Below are 23,442 nucleotides of genomic sequence, written 5' to 3' on the forward strand. Positions count from 1 at the left end.
ATTCAGCGCATAGCCTGCAGACCCAACTGCATGGCATGGTGGCAGACCTGTGCTTTTAAACATGATTCTTCCCCAATCATATATAAAGAACAACAGATGCCTAAAACAAAAGAAGGACATAATACTTTCTCCCCCCCAACCTCCCTATGCCTTTTGACTGGACTCTTACTTTATCTAGCAGCCTTTTTCCTCTTAAAATCATTTAGAGGTCAGAAAAACCATCAGTAGCTGATTTTTATATATAAGAGACTAATATTAAAGGGAAAGACATTGTTTTATTTGTGTCTGATTAGCTAACAACTATGCCCTCTTCTGCCTGACGTGTCAAATACTAAAAATTAACTTGCTGGTTCAGGGCAGAATTCAATACAGGCGAGTGGTTCATCACTTGTTGCCAAAGCCTCTGCTTGGATATTTTAAATAAAACACTACTTTGCATAAAATAGAGTAGTATTGCTACTTCACATCACACACACACAAACACACACACTGAATAAAATAAATCTGCACCACAAAGGGGGAGGGAGACAGAGATGTGTCTTAAAAATACACATATGCTAGAGTAAAAGGTAAAAGCATACAATCTAGATGAAAATACACTACACTTATAAATTATTGGTGTGATTTGGGCAGCCCTTCAAATAGAGGATGCCTTTATTTAAAAGTCTATAAATAAGGTCACATGTCCACTCCCTACAATTGCAGCCAACTTTTGCAAATCCTCTACCATTGCATCAATTGGATCCTGACTCTGAAAGGAAAAATCCTCGACTTGCCCCTTCCTGAAAAGATACCATTCAGACCTATTTTGCGATGAAAAGCTGGGGTTTCAGCTCTTTCTACTGCATTTTCTTTTTTTATTTGAAAAGTTTTACAAAAAGAAATACTCTGGTTTCTCTTCAGATCGTATAAATCTTTTGCCTTTTCCTACTGCATTTGCCTACTGCATTCCAGCTGAGGCTTCTTTTTACTTTGTCCCTCCTATTAGGAATCTCCCCGAAGGATCCTTTCCTGAAATGTTCTTCAGGAGAGTCTCTGATTTCTTTGCGGAGAAGGCAAGGAAGTGTAGGGATAACCAGTTGAGGCACATTCTGATGGAGCCTCAGGGCCAGGCTTTTCAGATCTAGATTACAAAACTCCAGACAGACACCAGACAGAAGCAAAAGTTAGTTTTCTGTATTTCTTTGCTGTCACCTAGTAATCGTCAGGGTTATTCCAATTGTATAGAAACTATAAACGACAAGTCAGACTGCATTCCAGTGGAATATATGTAATTGGCATAGAAAAAGGCTTAAAGTAAACCATGTGAAGGATGTTTTGCCTTGTGATACTTGCATGTTCCTCTACCTCCTCCTTTTTTTATTTTTTTTATTTTTACAGAGCACCTTGTTACTTTTTGCTTTTTGTCCCTTTTTTGTTAGCCAAAGACTATTTCATGTTTTTGGACCTTTTAGAGTTGGGACAGTTGGTTTTATCCAGCTTTTTAAAAACTGCTTCCTTTTCCTTACATTTATTATTGCGATATTGGAGATAGGAAATAAGAAATTTTCGGGAAGTCCTTCGGGAGATAGGGCGGTATATAAATACGATTAAATAAATAAATAAATAAAATAAATAAATTTTGTATGAAAGGACAGCATACAAATATCCACTATGATGACACTGAACATCTGTTAAAGAATTTCACTCTCCGTAAAACTATAGAAGAACAATTCTTTTGATTCTTTCCCTTCTCCATGATAACATTGCAGAGGTTTCAGAGTGAGCTGACATATAAATGCCTAGTTTAACTGTCCAAATCACTATTTTTACAACCATAGGAAATCAAGAGCCTTTTTGTTTGCACTGAAACAAACAAACTTAATTTTATAATGAAAAGTGTCTTTGAAACCGGATTTATGTTAAGAAGGTTTTGGAAGCTCCAGTGTCTGTCCTAAGCTTGATCACAAATGATCCATCTTACTATAGGAGAAACAAGAGTTTGCTTAGGTTTGCAAGAGGACTTTTCAGTGGCATATAAATCAAAACTGTACCATGTTTCTTTAAAGCAATTACCGTATATAGCACTTGAATGCCATTACTTTGCATGCTAAACAAATCAGATTGTTACTGTTTTTGTTATAATTATTTTTCTTACTGATGATGGAGGAGTTTGAAAAAAAGCCACCTAAGCAAGGGTATTTTCATCTGTTGTAGCATTTACCCAAACAGCCTTGGTGATAGATCAAAAGAACTGGAGAAATCATTCTGTGACATAGGTCTCACATAGCAATAAGGTTAGATTAGGGTACAAAATGAGAGCCAATTTGGTGCAGTCCTTACGGCATTGGTTGGAAATAGGAGGTCCATGAGTTTTAGTCCCATTTTGGGCATATGGGTGAAGCTGGGCCAGTCCTTCTCTCAGCCCTAGGAAGGAGGTAGTAAGTAACAAGCCACTTCTGAAATCTTGCGAAGAAAACTGGAAGTACTCTTCTTGGCAATTGCAAAGTTCTCTGACACTATGGCTATAAGAGTAACTGGCAAAGTAATAAGATGAAATATGGTAGCAGGGTCATTACATCAGAATAATGCTTTTGGTGATTTGAAGTTTAATATATCGGTAGCTCCTTTTTAAAATGTGGGAAAACACAGCTATAATTCCCACTAACAGTAACAAAAAAACTAGATGTACTTGAACCACAGCGCCACCTGTTGTTGTCTTTTATTGCTGCAGCTTTGACTTGATCTAACAAATCAAGTTTGTTAGTATTATTTTTCAGGAAAATATGATAACATTCATGTGAAGTAAAAACATTTCTGGGCAACAAATTATTTTTCTACATTTTTTTTCTAGTGAACCATTATGAATTTAAAGCTAGGATGATGTTCATATTTATATATTTTGTTTCTTGTTTATTTGCTTAACACTGCTCTCACTTTTAAGCCTTTCAGTCATGTCTATCAAGATACGGTATCAGGGCAAAATTATACCCTGTTTCCCCCAAAATAAGACATCCCCTGATGATAAGCCCAATCGGGCTTTGTGCGCATGGCAGTAAGACCAAGCACTTATTTCAGGGTTCAAAAAAATATAAGACAGGGTCTTATTTTTGGGGAAACACGGTACAACTTCGTGCTTTGGGGAAGTTTTAAATCTCACCAGCTTCATCCAGGAAGGCTGGATGAAGCTGGTGGCAAGAAATATATGTTTATCACATTTTTAAAAAAGTCCTGGAAAAGTAATTTTTTTTTTTTGAGACAAGCCTGAATCCTAGAGATAGTTTGGGCCCTCTGGAAGAATGGAATCACATTTTTTGTTTTAGATGTTTAATGTCCTTTTTGGTCTTTATCATTGAATAGTATAGTTGAATAGAAAGATCTTGCAAATACATTTAGATAACTGCCATCAAGGTCTTGTCCCAAAGCCTGGTGGCTATTGGGGGAATGGATGTGGAAGGACAGAATCAGGCTCAATCCTAGCCAGATTGAGTGGCTATGGATGTTGACACTACTTAAGTCTGGGGATTTTCCACCTTTAATTATAGCTGAGGCTACATTGCCCCTTTTGGGACAGTGCACAATGAGTGTGTTCTCCAGGACTCTCAGCTCAAAGAATACATGGATGTTGTAGCCTAGAAGACCTTGGCATAGATCTACCTTGTGTGTGGTTGTGACCATTCCTGGACTGATAGGAACTTCTCATAATGATTCATGCCATGGTGGCACAGTGGTTAGAGTTCAGTACTGCAGGCTACTTCTGCTGACTGCCGGCTGCCTGCAATTTGGCAGTTAGAACCCCACCAGGCTCAAGGTTGACTCAGCCTTCCATCCTTCTGATGTGGGTAAAATGAGGACCCAAATTGTTGGGGGCAATATGCTGACTCTGTAAACCGCTTAGCGAGGACTGTAAAGCACTGTGAAGTGGTATATAAGTCTAAGTGCTATTCCTATTGCTATGCCTTAGTTACCTCTTGTTCTGGTGCCATTTTGTGATAGACCCAGAGATGGGCTGCTGGTGATTCGGACCAGTTTGGGTGAACCGGTAGTTCTGACCAGTGGCTGGGCCCACCCACCTGCCCTTGCGCTATCCCGTCCTATATAATTGCCATTTTTTATGCTGTTCACATGCGCAGAAGGTGCGCACGCTCACATTTTCAGTTCTGGGTGAACCAGTTGTTACAGTATGTGACACCCAACTCTGGATAGACCCAACTACAAACCTTAAAGATGGGGGCAAAGCTAAGTATATAAATATCATGAAACAAACATACTTAAATAGTGTGGGCTATTATAATGTATTCTGTGTGAGGCTGCCCTTGAAGACCATTGGGAAGCAGAAGCTGGTGCAGAACGCATGAGCAGTAATGGACCTACCTTGCTTTCCCAGCTGCATCTGATACTAATAAGCTTCCAGATGCACTTTATAAAGCCCTACATGGACTAGGAGTTGTGATGGCGAACCTATGGCACATGTGCCACAGGTGACACTCGTAACCATATCAATGGGCATGCGAGCTTTCGGACTTTCTGGGCCCACCAGAAATAGGGAAACAGGCTGTTTTCTGCCTCCGGAAGGCCTGGGGCTGGTGGGGAAGGCCCATTTTCCTAGAGCCTCTCTAGGATTCTCTGGAGGCTGGGGTCAGCAAAAAACCCAATTTCCAGTTGGACTTTCTGTCCAACCGGAAATTGGGAAACAGGACGTTTCTGGCCTCCGGTGGACCTCTGTGGGGGTGGGGAAGACCGTTTTCACCCTCCCCAGACTCATAGAGAGGCTCTGGAGCCAGGTGAGAGAGAAAAACAGGCCTTCCGGGCCATCGCATGCCAGAAGTGGGGGAGAGGGAGCTGGGGGTCGCATGCTCATGGGCAGGGTGCATAGAATGATGGGTGTTGGCACGCATGCCCTCCCTCTCCTGGCACACAATGGCAAAAAGATTAGTCATCACTGAACTAGGGACTAGCTATTTGCTAGGCCACATAGCTTCTATGGTTTCTGCACATACTATGTGATAGGTCAGATTGGTTGTGCTTTGAGGCCCATCCATAAAATAGTGCCATCTGATGCAGTCCAGGAAGTGATCCTTCTCTATCAGAATTCCTGGCCTCTGAAATAGCGATCTGCCAGAAATCCTAATAGCACCAACCCTGTTTTCCTATAGATACTGTACGTTCTGAAGACCATTTTTCCCCTCAGTCCTTAGTCCTTAGTATGGAATGAAAAAATGATTCCCTTGAGGTATGGATTGTAAGAATGTGAGAATGTGAGATTTTTCTCTCAGGATTAACCATAATTCTTTATAGAATGGCTTGTTTTCATATTCTATTTTAATCTCACAAGCCAGCAAAGCCGTTTGCAATATGGTGGCATCATAAATATGATCAATTAATCAAATAAAATCTATGTCACTGACGATTACTGTTTGGTTTACATACTGTATAATCGTCATAATTTCATATACATTAATTTAATCTAGATTAAAATGTAGGTGAGGGACATCTTGATTCCAAAATAGTTTGAAAGTTGCTTATCTCTGTATCCAAAGAGTCCTTATGATTGTGTGTGTGTGTGTTTGTGTGTACATACATACATACCAGTAGTGGATTTCAATTTATTATGCTACCGCTTCACGCATATGACGCTTCTGTGCAGAAGCATCCAGAAGCATCCCACCATCACCGCTACAGGTTCACCCGAGCCAGAATGAAGCAGTAGCAACTCACTACTGATACATACATTTATGCATACATTCATACTAGACAGCCCATGTCCCATTGGGTCATCATTTCAGAGTTATTACCTAAGCAGAAAAACAGAATGACCAAAGGAAGCAAAAAACAACAACAAAAACAAGCAGGAGTAACTTTCAACTCCATGCTGGCTTCTCCTTACATTTCTTTGCAGGAATGTGGCAAGGAACATTGAAACTCTTCTTCTTTCCCCTTTACCTTACCTCACCTCACTGTGCCTTACATCAGGCATTACGCAAACTAGATAACAGGTTACCTAGTTTGAATAATGAAACATCTACAAGAGAATAATCAAGCTCGGAGAACAACAAGGACCTGTAATGTCACAAAAAATTGAAAATGATCATGCAACTGCAGCAGCAGCAGCGTAGCAGCCTAGCCCAAGGGTCTCCAATCTTGGTCCCTTTAAGACTTGTGGACTCTGGGAGTTGAAGTCCACAAGTCTTAAAGGGACCAAGGTTGGAGACCCCTGGCCTAGCCTAACCTAGTTTCCCAGCCAGTAGTACTGAAGCAGCCACAACTTCCCCAAATTTTATTTCCTCAGGAGACATGGATCCTAGGTTTTGGCTGAATTCTGTAAGTTTGTCCATTTGAAGTTCATTGCTTCTACAACTTTTGCCCTGTCATACATTATTTTACCCAGCTGAAGTTAATGACAAGGATTTTAGTGGTATGTGTGTATATACAGTATATGCATGTATATAAAGAGGGGGGGACATATATACACATACATGAGAGTGCACACAAATAATAAGAAAAAGTATCATCCATTAGCCTTACATTTATAATGTGAATTAATGTAAAATGTGCCTAATTCACTAAAATCAATAGGATTTAAACAGCACTTTCACGTCTGACAAGATCAATCATGTCCCAATTTTTTTTTATTTCTCACATGCAGCACAATCCCGTGCATGTCTATTCAGAAGTTAGATCCATTAAATCAAATAGATTTTTACCCATTTGAAAATATACTAAATTGTGGCTTTCATTATTCCTGCACAATTTAATTCTGTATAGACCTTTCAGGTTGCAATTCTACACATAATTATATAGGAGAACACCCATGAAAGTCAATAGGACTGACTTTTAAGCTGGCTGTATCAGACAATTTAATAATATGAATTGGTTATTCAGAGGCTGGACAGGAAGAGAGGCCTTGCTATATTGTATGTGCTAGAATTTAGCTTTGGCACTGAGTACTTTACTATTATCTATAGTTAACAATTATTTTTTCTCAAACATTGTTCCATCTCACTCTCCTCCTTTACAGTCTATGAAAGTGAGAAGGACTGGAATTAATACCTTGGGCTGGAATACATATTCATTGCTATTTGCAGTTCTTCTTGATGGTTGGAAGTAAGAACCATCCCCAACCTTGGGGTCAACTCTGTGAGATGATGCAGCAATTGCTACCAGGAAAGTTTATGGAGAACATAGTAGATGGCCAAGAAGCACCTTAGATAGGTTGTGCTTTGTCAAAACCATAGCGCTCCATTTCCTGAATTTACAAAAGGATTTGGAATTCAACTTTCTTCTCTTCACAAGTCTCAAACTCAGAGGTTCTCATGGGAATTTTAACAGTTCACCTGTGAGATGTTTTCATGTGATAGATTAGCATCCATATGAGTGTAGCTTTGAACTTCAGTATGTCTCACAGCCGTTCCCCAATTACTTACTGTGCTTTTTGTTGTTGTTACTGAACCTTAATAGGATATTCTTGTTCTATATAAGGCATAATATTCAAAACCTGTTGCCCTTCAAATGTGGCATGACAACTAATGCAAGCCTGGCTAACATTTCTTCACTGACTTTGCTGCCTGGAACCTCTGAAATTTGTCGTTCCAGCATACTTGGGAGCTCTGGATTGAGGAAAGCTGTTTTAAATTATCAGACCATGAGAATAAACAGGTATAGATTTTTAAACAAATAAACCCGGTTAATTTAGTTAACCAAGAATTTATGTTTTAAGTAAGCGATCCATTTTAAATGACACAATTGTGCTTCTTGACATCAAACTTTGTAACCCAATTATTTCTGATAAACTACCATGCTTTTTGAGGCTTGACCTTGCTTCAGTAAAAACCTAATGTTTCAAGGTTTTCTTTTTAAACAATTGATCAAATAATACCAAAACTGTTTTGAAGATTTTCCAATTACAAAATGATTACATCTTTCTGTAATTATTTTTAATATAGCATTAGTCCAAAGTATTCTACTTTTACAATGCAAACCTCTCTCTGTTTACTCTGAAAATGTAAGCATTGAATTGCATTCTATATTGTTACTCGCTGCCTCAGCTTCCTTTGATGCTGTAAGAAAAGATAATCAGAAAATGAAGACCATAATGTAGAACAATATCTAGGAATAATTTGCTCCAAAGGAAGAATAAGAATTTTAGCTTTCCCAGTTTTTCTGCCAAGCAAGTTAAAACATTCAGAGAAAATTACCATAGCACTCAAATGCGCACATACTCATTTATTGTTTCATTTTTATTATTTGCTTTCTTTCTGCCCAGATAAATATTTAGGGCAACATTAAAATTCCTGCTTAACATTTGTGTCCCATTGTAAACTCCATGGCATCATTATAATTTCCACATGTTACCATCCCAGCAAAATAATGTATTATTTACTATAACGTTGCCAGGAAGAGCACGTGAAGTTTTGATAATTTTGAAGTGTTATTATCTACAGATGGAATCTACGATTAATATTTCATATTTACTATTTTGCACCTAGTAAGCAAGATACATACTGATTATCTACTTCAGCTACATATGAAGTAGTGCTTGCTATTTCAATCATTTTTAAGAGGAGTCATATATAACCATTCTATCTGCTTTTTGCAAGCGATATTTTTTCAAATTCAACAGACAGGTTTCTAACTTGAGTACATACAAAAATGGTGTAGCTTATAGAATTTTCCCTAAATCAATATAGTTGTAGCAAACAGCTTCTTTATTCTGACTGCAGACTTGAACATTACAAAGCTTCTTGATTTTCTGTTTTTGAATAATACATATGTTGCCATTCTACAAACATAAAACATCTTATTAAAATCCTGTTCTGAAATGTGCAAGAGAACCAGTTTGTTGTAATGATTAAGGCAACAAGAAAAGCGTGAGTTCTAATCTTACTTTAAACACTCCTTCTCTCTCAACCCCAGGAAGAATGCAAGGGCAAACCAATTCTGAAAAATCTTGCTAAGAAAACAGCAGAGATCAGTCCAGGTACTCACCAGGCATCAACATTGACTTGAAGGCAGACACACACAAAAAGAAAGAACAACAAAGATAATAACAATAACCGCAGAGTTGAAAAGGACCGTGGAGGTCTTCTAGTCCAACCCCCTGCTCAAGCAGGAAACCCTATACCATTTCAGACAAATGGTTGTCCCATCTCTTCTTAACAACCTCTAGTGATGGAGCAACCACAACTTCTGGCGGCAAATCATTCCACTAATTAATTGTTTTAACAATCAAGAAATTTCTCCTTAGTTCTAAGTTGCTTCTTGATTACTTTCCATCCATTGCTTCTTATCCTGCCTTCAAGTGCTTTGGAGAATAGGTTGACCCCCTCCCCATTAAATTGGGATCAATCTGGAAATGTGATCAGTTATGAAAAGGTACATGATTCTAAAAGTTACATGATTCTAAAAGTTAAGATTTTTTTCTAAAGCAAAGTAATGTTCTGTATATATTGGGCCAGATGTAATGTAATGTTCTGCATATATTGAGCCAGAAGAAAAATGCAAAAGGTTAATAATAGGTGGATCTAGAGCAAAGGTTAGGTGGTACATTGAAGCTCTATGTCATTCTGCATGAAATCAGATTTAAGGCAATCTGTAATCTACAAACCACAGTTTCTCTTCATCATATCTAACCAAATTTCAAAAGTAAAAGGAAGAAAATACTTATATACTAGCAAAAAGAAAGAGAAAAAGAAAAGAAAATGAAATGAAATGAAATGAAAGAAAAATTAAGTGTCTATAGTAAAGAGATATGAGAGCTGCCATCCTTCGTCCACATGTATGCTTCGTTAGATGCCAGTCTGCCATAAGTCATCAGGGGAGGGAGCTGTGGGAAGATGAGGGGGAAACAGAAAATGATCTTTGTGCCATCCCAAGACTCCATTCCTGATTCCATTCCATTCCATTCCATTCCAAGATTCCATTCCTGGGAATGGAATGCAACGCCTCTCCATCTACCCAATAGTTGCAGGGACAGTTACCAAAACTTCTTTGAATGTGACTGGACAATAGGGAGATAACAGGGTGGTTGGGTGGGTGTTGTTGTGTTCCGCCAGCAGCCTGCGGACCTGGCAGTGGATTTGGACAGTGAGGAGGCTGGGGAGGACAATGGGCCAGTCCTGGAGTTAGGGGAAGACCAGACAAGGGGTCTGCGTCAGAGGCAGAGATGGGGCCAGGGCCATCTAGGAGCAATGCGCAGACTCGAGAGCCTCCAGAGGCGGACAGCAGAGAGGCAGAGGAACAGGAGGAGCCTGTTCCTAGTGCACACATGAGAAGAGCTGCCAGAAGGCAAGAGCAGCTGAAGCAAAAAGGACAACTCGGGAGTAAGGCCAGAAGATGATTGGCCACTCCCATAAGGCTTAAAAGAGCAGCAGAGAGCCGTTGGGTTCTTTTTGGAAAAGTAATGTTGATTCCATTGCTTCTTGTCAGCGTCTCTTGAACTTTGTGGGGGTTTTGCCAAGAAAAGCCTTTGGCAGGTTGCCAAAGACAACAAAGATTGGTGATAAGGCCGAAAGACTATTTATGAAGAATTTGTTTTGGACTAATTAATTCATTCTCAGCTGTTTTAATAAAATAAGTTTGCTCAGGACTGAATTGTGTTTGGTAATCACTACTTAGGTCTCAGTCACAACAGGTGTGAAACAGAGAAAGGAAAGTTTACTAGGGAATCTTTGTGTTCAAACCTTTAGATCCATCTTTGCTACTGTAGCGAAGTAGCACTTGGCTTTTAGTAAAAGTAACCTTTCCACTATGAATGGAGTCGAGAGTGTTTCTTTCCCAAGATACCAGGCTGGGCCAGGTCTGACAATTTTATTTTGAGATGCCATGGCCCACAAGTTTCATATAAAACGTTACGTGATATCCAAACATCATTCGAACTCAATATTTTAAAATAGAGGAGCGGATAGCTGGGTGGTCTCTCCTTGACTACCAAATATATAAATCTCCCATACCCTTTGTCTGATTGTGAAACCATTTCTAATCACGAGTGTCACAAAGGTGAAATACAAATGAATGTATGTATTGACAAGTAAGCAAATGTGACTACACTTCTGGAAGCATAAAGAAGTCCATAGGATCACCCATGGTGGTTAGGTCGTAAGTGAAAGACTATAGTAAATATTAAATGCCATGTTACAAAATTCCAATTAAAAAAAAGAAAAGAAAACAAGTAAAAACTGAAGGTCAGCAAGATACAACTTTATCAATGGTTGCTACAGTATGATTATGCATTAAAGATAAAAAATAGATTTAATGGATTTGAATTGAATAAGAAGTCTGGATTGAAATTTGTGATATCGTTAAAGATGTAGCAATCAAATCATGGCCATCTTTAACATGCTGAAAATAGCTGAAGAAAGGTGGAATTGTTATAAATCACGACAATTAGTGGGCAGTCTTTAAAGGCGTCTATATATCAGGCCACCTCATCTGTTGACTATATGATGACCAGGAAGCAAGTAAAGAATGGAAAATTGGCCAATTGAATGATTCAAATTTGGGGAAAGAATACATATTATTGTCACCTTAATTGTTTAACTTATAGGCAGATAAATTTGTGAGAAACGTTGACGTAGAAGAAACAGGAATAGGAATTAAAACTTCTGGCAGAAATATCAATAACCAGACTGATATTATATGCTGATATTATTTTCCTGGAAGCAAGGAAGTGTCAAGGAACTTATTGAAGGTGAAAGAAAAGACTGCAAATGCCAATTTGCTGCTCAGTATTTTAAAAAAAACCTCACCTAAAAGATTATGTTAGCAGGCAATGCAACCCAATGCATATAGCAATTAAAAAAATCAAAGTAGTCTAAAGCTCAAAAATTATCAGGGATGGTGACCATAACCATGAAATAAAGAGCCATCTACAGTTTGGGAGGAAGGCTGTGACAAATTTAAACAAAATATTAATATTCAAAGACATTGTACCAACAAAGGTATATATATTATGGTCAGGTAATAACATAGCCATAAAATTTTGGATCATCAAAAAGACAGAATAAAAAAAATGGACTCCTTAGACCTCAAGAACCAATTATTCTGCGTTAGAAGAAATAACACCAGATTGCTCACTGGAAGCACTAATAATGAAACTGAAGCTTAAATGTTTTTGACACAAAATTATTGTGATTATTGAGTGATTGTGAAAGACTCTGAAGCTTGGGAAAAGTAGAAAACAATTGAAAAGATGTTTTGAGCTGTTTTTCAAGCTGTTACTAATAGACCAGGTGAAATAATGCCCATGAGTCATGAAAATTCAGAAACAACTGAACAATTGACCAAGGCAGCAGAGCTGAGTTCACATGCAGTAGAGAAAAAACAAGTTCTTAAGTTGTGTATATGAAACGCCATGATGCAAAAATATTACTTTCTAGAAATGAGTAGTAAGCAAACATAGGGGAAAATTGGGCATACCGTTTCAAATTGTATCTTCTTCATCCATGATCATAGATGGAATATTTTAGCTGGCACTATACAACTAACCAGAAATGTTCATTGGCATACAAATGAAATGTCTTGGGACTTACCTGAAATCCTCACCTGAGGGATTTTTATTTCTGAGATGAGGGGAGAAACAGATCCCAATCAATTCATCACTCACTGAGCTTTTGCTTCCTTCCTGCCTTGGACTGCCAAAAATGAAGGCACAGTGATCCAGCATTTGGCAAGATGATGGACTATGTATGAGTTGAAGAGGTTGCAAGTGTATGTTTCCATTTGAACAGTCTTCCTTATTCGTTTATAAGTCTGGTGGACAATTTTGCAGTGATGAGTCAACATTAATTTGAAAATAGTTTTGTCAAAAGCCATTGGTTTCTCACTGTTAAGTAGACATCACGGTGAAGTTGTGGTATACTGTTTAGACAAGAAATAAGTCAAGAGATTTATTTTCAGTGTGCTCATTGTGGATCCTGTGAATTTCTTGAAAAAGCTTTGCATATTTCTGTTTTATTGCATGGCTGATGAAAATGATATTATTGTGTCTTGATGCATAATACTAAAGCAAAGTGACAGTTGCTCATCTTACCGTTCCTGAATATTTTTCTTAGCTTAAGAAAAGAAATTTATGTTGTGGTTCTTCCACCCAGAAAGCAGATAATCCGTTTAAACTCAACCTATATATTATACAATGTAATAATAATTTTTATAAGAAAAGGAGGCTTGATGTTTCTGGTAGCTAGGCAGCCTCAGATTATAAAATAATTCTTTATGTCTTCCATATAGCCGTTCTTACTCTTAAAGAGCCATTTGGATTTTGGCTTTAAAAATATAACATGGAAGTAAATTGTATTCAGTGGAGCAAGAATTCAAAGCTAACTGTCCAAGAGAGGAATCTTGGGGCGGGGGTGGGGTGGGGTTCACTAGATAATTGGAAGTATTCAAAAACAATACTTTGGGAGGTAAAGCTAGGCTATAGTGAGAAGAAAAATCAGAAGGAGAATCAATGATGAAACCTTCTATATTTTGCAAAACAAATTCCTGTTAAATGAACAAGAAGCTTAGATCCAGGTTTCCAAAGCAGTACAGGCCAGTACATATTTACCATCTCTGATGCGTGTCTTAAAATAACATGCAAAACCTAGATTCTATTCAGTGCATCTATTTTGCTGGATTTAGGGATGGTGGGGTGGGGGAGAATTGAAATGGACAGACTAATCCGTAAGAATCATCCCACTGAATTTTACGATTTGGGGAGAGGAATTTAGGACCACATAAAAGCAACTGGACCTAAAAAGGATGACCTTCCCTGAAGTAATGGTATATTTTAGTGACATTTATGAAGCATCATATTCCATGTTTTCTTTTTAATAATTATCCTTCATTTATTTATTCCTTTCAGTATGCTTCAAAATGTATAGATTGATGTATAGATCACATGTATCCTGAGTAGCAGGACTGCTGAATGGGATGGCTTTCTTACATGATTGCTACAATTTATAGCATTACAGTAATCCCTGAATTATCTGTCTGCTAACCTGGAATAATGAGTTTCCATAATGGCTCATCGGCTATCCCACACAGATTTAGAAGAAAAAAGAATATCCATCAATGTTCCATTTATCTGTTGGGGCCAACAACTCCTAGAAACAGGTTCCAGAGTTCAAACCTGCTTCCTTTTAAACTCTGGTTCATAGCCCACAGAAAGAAGAGGTACAATTGCCATACAACACAATAGGAATAATTTAGCTGATTAGCTGAACTTTATTATGGAATTCACAGGTGTCAACTTGCAGTGTCACGTTGCCGTCACGTGACATATCACAATGTTTTTTTCCCTTCGTGGAGCTGGGGTGGGCCTGGCTTGCACGTGATACATCTGGACCACAGACCGCCAATTTGACACCTCTGTTCTAGATCATGGCTTTTCAAACTTCTCCGTGGACCACTGATGGTCTTTGGATGATGATCATCTGCTTAGACTTTCAGAAGAAAAATGATAGAATATTTTTTGAGTATTTGTGATAAAGCTGTACTTGATTTGTTTTTTTTTTCCTAATGATAGGGAGGTAATATGGTGCTGAGTGTTATTACTGTACTCCAGACCTGCCAGCCTGGGCAACCTCTAGAACAGGGGTCAGCAACCTTAAACACTCAAAGAGCCATTTGGACCCATTTCCCAAAGAAAAGAAAACACCGGGAGCCACAAAACCTTTTGACAACTAAAATGAAGATAACACTGCATATATCATTTTTTTAACTTTATGCTATGTATAAAAAAAAACCTATAGTGTGTTGTATTTATGAAATCAAATGACCTGCTACAGAGAAAATACATTTTTATTTCTGCATGCAACAAAAACATTTTGAACTCCAAAGGGAAAAAAAAAAAGGATGGGTCAAAAAGCTCAATAAATCACGTGCTGGCGGGTGTCGCACATTGGCGGTTGTGATGCATATTTTGAGCGACAGGGAGCTGCAGCAGAGGAATGAAAGAGCCACACACGGCTCCAGAGCCGCGGGTTGTAGACCCCTGCCCTAGACGGATGGATTTCATCCTGCAAATTTTTTAGTATTGGCCCTATAGGCTGGAGATTGTGGAGGGCTAGAGTAGAGAAAGTTAGGAAATGTTGGCATAGCTGTTTGGGAAGGGAAATCTCTTTCTGCTAAACTAAGGGTGTCAAACTGTTTGAGTTTGTGTTCATCATTAGGCAAAGTAAAGCAGCTGATTAAGGGTGTCACAAAAGGGCAACGATTTGTTTAGTAGTTTGATTATTGTTGTAATTATACTCCGAGAGCAGATGGTAGGGGTGGGGGAGAGAAGACATTTCTCACTTCCTACTAGTATGCTAGCAGGAAGAAATGGGATCATGCAGCGGAAATTAGGCTTAGCTGTGTCACTTGGAGTGTTAGTGGTGATTTTCTCAAATACACGGTCAGTCTGGGTTAGTAGAATGAAGCAAAAAACTTGCAAACGTTGAAGTCTCCATTTGGTTGCACCTATTTTCCTGTTTGTCCCCCCCCCCTGGATTTTTTTGGTCTTGGAACATGACAATTGCTAAATATCTTACAACATTATATATTTTACTTATTTACTCCATTTATTTATTTTGTTGAGTACTTATTAGATTTTATATATATATATAAGTATAAGCATGAATTGAATGCATAAAATGAATACAATTAAAGGAAACATTAGGACAGGGACGGTAGGCTCGCTGGTGCTCTTATGCACCAGCGTGCATAAGAGCACGCTTATAGGTCTGCTGCAGATTGAAGTACCAAAAGTACGGAATCCCAAAGCTACGTGGAGTAAATTTAGAGTAAAGGACCATATGAAAGGAGATCCCATCTCTTGCAAACTGAACAAATGCACAAGCCATAATCTCCTATTCTTCCACCAAGAGGATCTTTATTTCTTCTAAAAGTGATATTAAAAAATCATACCTATATACAGAAATTAGCACATGTATACCCTATGCAAACTAGTTCTCCCTATTACAGTGATGCCAATGCTATTTTTCCTTTCTTTTTGGGCAATATGTATATGACAGTCATAATTATTTCCAAGATAATTTGATTTTAATGTATTTTAATAATGAAATGTATATGTCTGCTTTAAAATCTGTTATCTCCTGAAACTCTAGGAGTTTTTTTTAATGATATTCTTAGTTGTTACATGCTTGTCAGATGGGCATTAATTCATAAGAGCAAAAATAAGTTACTGTTCTGTTGTTAAGAAGCTGCATGTGATTGCTTTAAAAAGGCTTGTGTCATGTGCTCCAGCTAATCATAAAGCAGCTTACTAGGAAACATTTAAAAGTTTTTTAAAAAAGTCTCTTGTGCTTTTGAAAGCAAACTAATTTCTGATTGGCTCAAGTTCTGCTTTAACTTTAATCAGTAATTAAGGGTCAGCCATCCAGTAAACTCATTAGTTTACACCAATTACATTGGGTATAGTAACTAATGATTCTTAAGATCATGCCATTTATTTCTAAGCTTTCAAAGTATAATTATGGTGTAAATCAGATAGAGCGTTAATCTTTTCCATACGTTTTGGTTGGTAATTGAGAAATAAAATGGTTTCCAAATGTTCTTTCTTTCTTTCTTTCTTTCTTTCTTTCTTTCTTTCTTTCTTTCTTTCTTTCTTTTTTCTTTCTTCCTCTCTCTCTCTCTCTCTCTCTCTCTCTCCCCCCCCCCTTTCTTTCTTTCCCCTGAGATTCTTTAAAGCATATGAAAAAGGTGATGTCAACAGCACTCTATGCTGGTCAAATGGAGACAGAACTAATTAATTGAGATGCAAAAGAAAATCTTCTCCCTTTTAAGTTGTTTGGAAATTAAATATAGACCTCATATGGCACTTCAGTCTTGAACTGAAGAAAAATGTTCAGAGAATGCTCAGTATTTGAAAAGCTAGGTACATTTAAAAGCCTATATGTATGGCACTGCTGGTGCTCCTGCTTTTAAGATGATTTAGTCGCTAGAGCATTTTCCTTTGAAGTTTAATATGTAGTTTCATGTCTGCACAACATTTGCAGTACATTAAACAAATTAGTCTCTGGTTACAAAAGTTTTTCGACATTTGCAAGTTGCCATTTAACTAAACCCATTATGTGGCAGGGAAGCTGATTATTTAAAAGAATGAACTTTTGGAATGATTAATAAATAAAACAGATTTACTCAGCCCCAGTGTTTACTTGAAAGCAATCTACTTTAGAACGACATTAATATCCCTCAAATTATTATTGGAAATAATGGCTTTTATTCCTCTTAGAACACACATTTTCCCCCTCATTTCCCTGCTGCATAGACAGCTTTTCACTCAGAGAAACTTCCTATTATTAGTCTCCAGCCCAGCCCGCCAATGAAATGAAGAATAGGAATTATGCACTTTTCACTAAGGAATAATTAATATGTCTCAAGTATTAGAACAGAGAATTGCAGTGTGAGGCTGAATGGTAGCCTCTGTGGAGAAGCATTGTTTGTTCTCTTTGGTCATTAATGAGCTTTTAGTAAATGGCCAGGAAAAATTACCTTCTTTCTGTAATATGAGAAAAGTGGAGAATGAAGGAAGCTACAGAATCCCTAAGAGAAAAGAATAGCTAGTAGGGAGGTTTCCTCCTCACCCCATATGCAATTAAGAGATATAGAATTAGTTAATGTGTCCAGATCAAGAAATGAGGCAAATTTTTTCCCCTTTTCTACACCTCACTCATGCTGTCCTTAACAAGCTGACAAAGTCTGGCTTATGTTGGGGAACAGTTACTTTGGGCTGAGTATCTGGGAATTGTCTTCCCAGCTACTTTCTTGCATAAAATTTATATTTTAGTTTTCATTTCTGCCTTCGGGATGATAAACTCCATGTTTCTCAAACAGAAGAGGGTTTTGTTCTTGGTTTCAGAATTTTTCTCCTCAGCAAAGGGGCATGTGTGAGAATGTGACACTGCAAATGTGGTTTGCCCCTTATTTATGTCAGAGGATACAGTGCTCTATTTATTACTGAGAAGTAATCCCATTGAACTTCAAAGGATTTATTCTTGAATAAAAGATAAACTTACGATACCCTTGAAATGCCATTTTGAATTCCCCCCCCCCAACTTTTTCTTTAGGAAGAGTTTTTAGAAGTTTAGAAGATGAGGCGAGGATGAAAAGTTGTGGAACATGGTGGTTCAAGCGTCAGACTAGCCTTTAGTCTGTCATAAAGCTAACAGGGTAACGTTTGACTACAGTATTCATATTTTTTTCAATATAGCATATTTGGGCTAGAAAACAGCATTAGGCAGTACCAAGTATATGCAGAAAAATCTTGGCTGTCGTCATGATTTTTGCAGCTCAGATATTAGCCCTAAATTTTCTAGGGTTATTGTAACAAAATGAATGAAGGAATCAGTATGTCTGTTTATCTCTCTGCCTGTCTAATTTATATCGTCTGTCTAAATTTACATGTGCTATACATGCACTCACATTGCCATGAAATTTTGACACTGAGGTACCCTAGTAAAATGTCTAAATATTAAGTAGTATGATTTGAGACTTTTGTTTTGTTTTGTTTACATTTATACCCCGCCCTTCTCCGAAGACTCAGGGCGGCTTACAGTGTATAAGGCAATAGTCTCATTCTATTTGTATATTTTTACAAAGTCAACTTATTGCCCCCCCAACAATCTGGGTCCTCATTTTACCTACCTTATAAAGGATGGAAGGCTGAGTCAACCTTGGGCCGGGCTTGAACCTGCAGTAATTGCAGGCTTTGTGTTCTTAATAACAGGCTTTACCAGCCTGAGCTATTCCGGCCCCTGTTCTGGATTCAGGAATAGATGCTTGACGATGATAGTTCCTCTGCAGAAGTTATTTTTTTTCCCATTTTTACCTTTAAACCCACTCCAAATGCCAAAAAAAATTAACCCCAAAATGGGTTGCGCTCACACCATGTTGGTAGGTTAGGCAGTGGAATTATGGTCTCCGGCCTTTTAAAATGTTGCCCAATCTCATATGACAACATCTTGCCCTCTTTGGACAAAGAATTGCATGTAAAAAAATTTTTTTTAGCCTGTTTTAAGCCTTAAATCACCTCTCCTTTAGATCTTGGGAGTCTATGCTTCTGTGTTGTAAGGTTGCTTTGGCACCAGCATAACTACGCTATATAGCTTATTGCTTAGAATTTTAGAAAAAACATATATGTAGAATCAGTGGTGGGATTCAACCAGTTCTCACTACTTTGGCTGAACCAGTTTTTAAATTGCTGGCTGGCCCCGCCCCTCATTCCTTATTTCGCCCCACCCACCTTGACCGATGCCTACAGTCACAGCTGTGGTGTAGCTGCTGCTGCTCTCTGGTTCCCTCGCTTGCCTCGACCGCGGCCCCTAGAGCCCAGCTGATCTGTGCCTGGTGAGTCTTCCTCTCTTAGCTGACTCCTGTGTAACTCGTTTCACTATCAAGGCCCATAGCAATGAGAAATAGACAATGCCATTACAGAACAGCAGAGTTAATTTAAAACTCCTATTAAAAGCTTCTAAACACTCTGCCAGAAAGCTACTCCAAATAGCAAAGTGTTGATAGTGCTTGATTTTTGCAAGCTCCTTTGGGTGGCTGGGAGCACATAAATGTACATAGATGGTGCATACAAGGAAGCTCTCTTGAGAAAGAACTCTAAGGCCCTTTCACGACGTTTCACCCAGCTTTGATTCAGGATATATAAAACTTGTCCTCGTTACTGTCTTATGGCCACAACACTAATTGGAAGGCTCTAGAAGATGCTGTACGTCACAAACAAATGGCAGTCAATCATTTTGCAAATGAATAAAAAAAAGCTGCTAGCTAGATAAGGTCCATCTGCTTTCTCTAACCTAGTCATCTTCCTTTAGATCATAATTCACATCAACCATGACTGTTAGTCCCTAACTCTGGTGTAAGTTATAGCAACAAATACCTGGAGTATAATATGTTGGTACCAATCAGCTAGAGTGCACCATGGTTATACCAAACATGGTAAAAATAACTGATCTAAAAAAGTGCTGGCGTAGCACTATGACTCACATAAGCACACAAGCTTGCTTACAGCATAATTCAGAAGAATTACTCATATAAAAATACAACAAAGGCAAAAGGAGTGGAAACCTGCCAAATACAGTACATAAGCAAATAAATACTTCCAAAGAGACTATCAACATTTTGGGCCAATGTTCCCTGAATTAAGTACCCAGTGTGGATTTTGTATCACGACAGCATAACCTGGCCATCTGATACAGGCATGCTAGTAACCATGGGTAGAACAAGCATTTGTGGCACCTGTTAGTGAAAGGAAGGAAGTGCCAGCATTAACCCTGGCTTGCAAGTTGACAATACTGCTTGTTGGTGGGCATGATCAAGTAAATCCCAGTAAATCCAGAAATGGGAGAGTGAAAAACATGGGGGCCATTCTTCAGAGGTGGGAAATCTATTTTCCATGGGGTCCATGTAAAGTCCAACATTCCATTGGTAGGCCCAAAATTTTAGTACTGAACTTCAGTGGCAAAATGGCCAAATTTTGAGAGCATCGTTTTGGCCATTTTCCTGGTTCGGAGGTAGTTTTCAGTTGTGCACATTGGAGATGTTTGCCTTTGGAGAGGATTCCTAGTGTTACTCCCACCCTTAAACCCCACTTTAAAAATCACAAAGTGGCCTGAAAATTGTCCATTGTCCAATTTGGATGCAGTTTCAAGGGTGGGAATAGGAGTGGTTTCTGCTAGCATATAAATTGGGTTTGTATTCTTATTAATTGATTCAGGCTTTGAGTCATTTATTTTAGAAATGTCTTAGATGACAAATATGGATGCTATTGAGTTCTCTTCCCAGCAGTTGTCCAGTTCTTACCACATGTCCTTGAATTAGTTGAACTATATGTGTGTGCTCTGGTTCTTAATCATCTACTCACTCTTCCACACAAACCCCATTCCTTTAATTTTTCAGTCAGCGCTGATATTTAGAAACCATCTCTGCCATATGTGGGAAAACAACATACTCAGCCAGAAAATCTGCAGAAAAGAGTGTGGTTAGATGCACCCTGGCAAGCTGAAGCCAAGCACCATTAGAATCACTTTATGGAACCCTGCCAGATCGCAGCTCCAATCTTGCAATGGAGAAGTTAAATACAGGACGTATTAAACCGTCGTTTAATGAGACCGCCAAAACCGACAATGGCTGAAATTCCTGGCCAGTGTAAGAATACACTCTATCTGTCCCGGTAAAGTTGCCCAAAAGAGACTTCCACCTGCAGTATATAACAACATTACATGAGTTGTATTTTCTTCTCTGCACTGTTATCACCTCGCAGCTTACTAGCTGGGTGTGGCTACAGGATTTCTGATTATCCTCTTAGTGATGTAGAGATGGAATCCTGCTTTTATAACTTGGATCGTCTGAAGCAAATATCCAGAAGAGGTGAAAATTAGTGTAAAGGAAGACAAGGATCCTGTATCTATAATAGGACTGCTAGCCACACAAAGATTTAGCTGCTAAGGATAGACATTCAATGTCCATCACTTCTGGTCCTCTCCTCTTTTTTTTTTTTTTCTACTAGTCAAACACAGACTTCATTGACCAATGACAATAGATAGATAGCCAACCAAGATGCTTAAGTATGTGCATAAGAGAAGTGCAAAATTTTGTTCAAATACTCATTTATTTTAATTTTTAAAATAAAAAGCAGCTAAAGGAAGATCATTAGGTCCATGGATGAATGCACTGTAGAAGCTTCCAGCTATCACAAAATGCAAAAGCAGCTTGGTAGTGTTGTAATGCAAGACCAGTCCTTTTCGATGTCTGATTGATATCATGAAACATTCACAAAATGGAGGTGTTTGTGTTGTAATGGCAAAGTGCCGCTTTTCTCATGCACAACACACCCCATTGGTTTGGGGGGGGGGAATTAAACCGTCATAAAAGACTAGCCATAACAAGAAAGTGGCCACTGTTAAAATATTACCACAGCAGTCTAAAACCAATAGCTCTTGCAGAAACCATGAGAAATTTTAAATGGCATATTATTTTTCAAATGTCTGATGGAATGGGGTCAACTTAGGTGCCACTACCAAAATGTTCAGAATGGGACCAGTCTCTAACAGGTATGTCCCTAGGACGACAGGCAATAAGTGTCATGAGAAGCATCAAAGGAGAATTCAAACTCAGGCTCAAAGAAGAGAATGAGGATGATCCGAGGACTAGAAACTAAGTCCTATGAAGATAGTGTTGAGGTACTGAAACATGTACACCTGAAAAGAGAAAAATGATAGTGCTGTAGGATTATGCACACAAGGCAGCCAAGAGCTAGTCTTTACAGACAGTCCTTGATTTATGACTACAATTGTGACTGGTTGTTAAATGAGTTGCGCCTGATTTCATAAACTTTGTTGTTATCAGTTGACAGCTGTTAAGCGAATCACCGCTATTGTTAAATGAACCATGTGGGTTGTTAAATGAATCCAATTTCCCTTTTTGACTTATTTGCTTTTCGGAAGCTGGCTGGGAAGGTGGGAAATGATGATCACATGATCCTGGGATGCTGCACCCGTTGTAAATACATACCAGTTGCCAAGTGCCCAAATTCTGATCACTTATCCGGATGGGACTCTGTGCCAGTCATAAGTGTGAGGACTGCTTGTAAGTCATTTTTTCTAGCAGTGTTGTAACTCCTAGCAGTTGCTCAATTAATGGTTGTAAATGGAGGACAAACTGTATTGTTCTGCACTGTAGGACACTGCACTGGCTTGCAGGTACAAAAATGTTGGTGCTGATGGAATCTAAGGAAAGGTAAGAGCAGCTTAGCCAGAGCATCAATTCCCCAGAGATTTTGTGAGCTCTCTCTCTTTCAGTGGCTGTGTTCAGGAAGGGGTATGTTTTCCTTTGGAGCCCTGCACAGGGGAGGGTTTGGGAGCAATGGCTACTTCCAACTTGACGATTTTATGACTCTGTGTAACACAACCTTGTTTAGCTTCTCCATCTGCAAACTATCAAACACATTTCAGGACAGAAAACTCAAATAGTCCACCACTCAGATTATTTCTCCTGAATCACTTGTAAACATCTGGTGCTATCTGGTATCTGGTTATTTTATTATTATTTTTAAAAATAAAATGATGTCACCTTTTTACGATACATTTTCTGTTGCTTTGTTTTATTATTGTGAGTCACACAGCATCAATGATGGGGATGGCATATAAACGCTGTGAAATAAATGAAAAACACTCATAGGCTACCATTATTTGAAATTGCTATGCTATTCACAAGTAGCCTGAGAAGTGAGGAAATGGTAGGCCTGGAATTTGTGGGAGGCTATGTCCGTATGTGTGCGTGGAAAGCTTAAAGAATATATTTCCACATGTTGCACATAAATTCTGGACATGTCCCTTAAGACTGCTAAGAGAAGAGTCTTTTTAAGTTCTCCCAGATTGTTCCAAATATTAGCCTTTCCAATGACATATAAAGCACATGAGATGTTCCATTCAGAAAATACTTCCAAAACAAGTAAACAAAATAATACAAGGAAAT

The sequence above is a fragment of the Ahaetulla prasina genome, chromosome 3, assembly GCF_028640845.1.
Source record: "Ahaetulla prasina isolate Xishuangbanna chromosome 3, ASM2864084v1, whole genome shotgun sequence".
In the NCBI taxonomy this organism is placed as follows: Eukaryota; Metazoa; Chordata; class Lepidosauria; order Squamata; family Colubridae; genus Ahaetulla; species Ahaetulla prasina.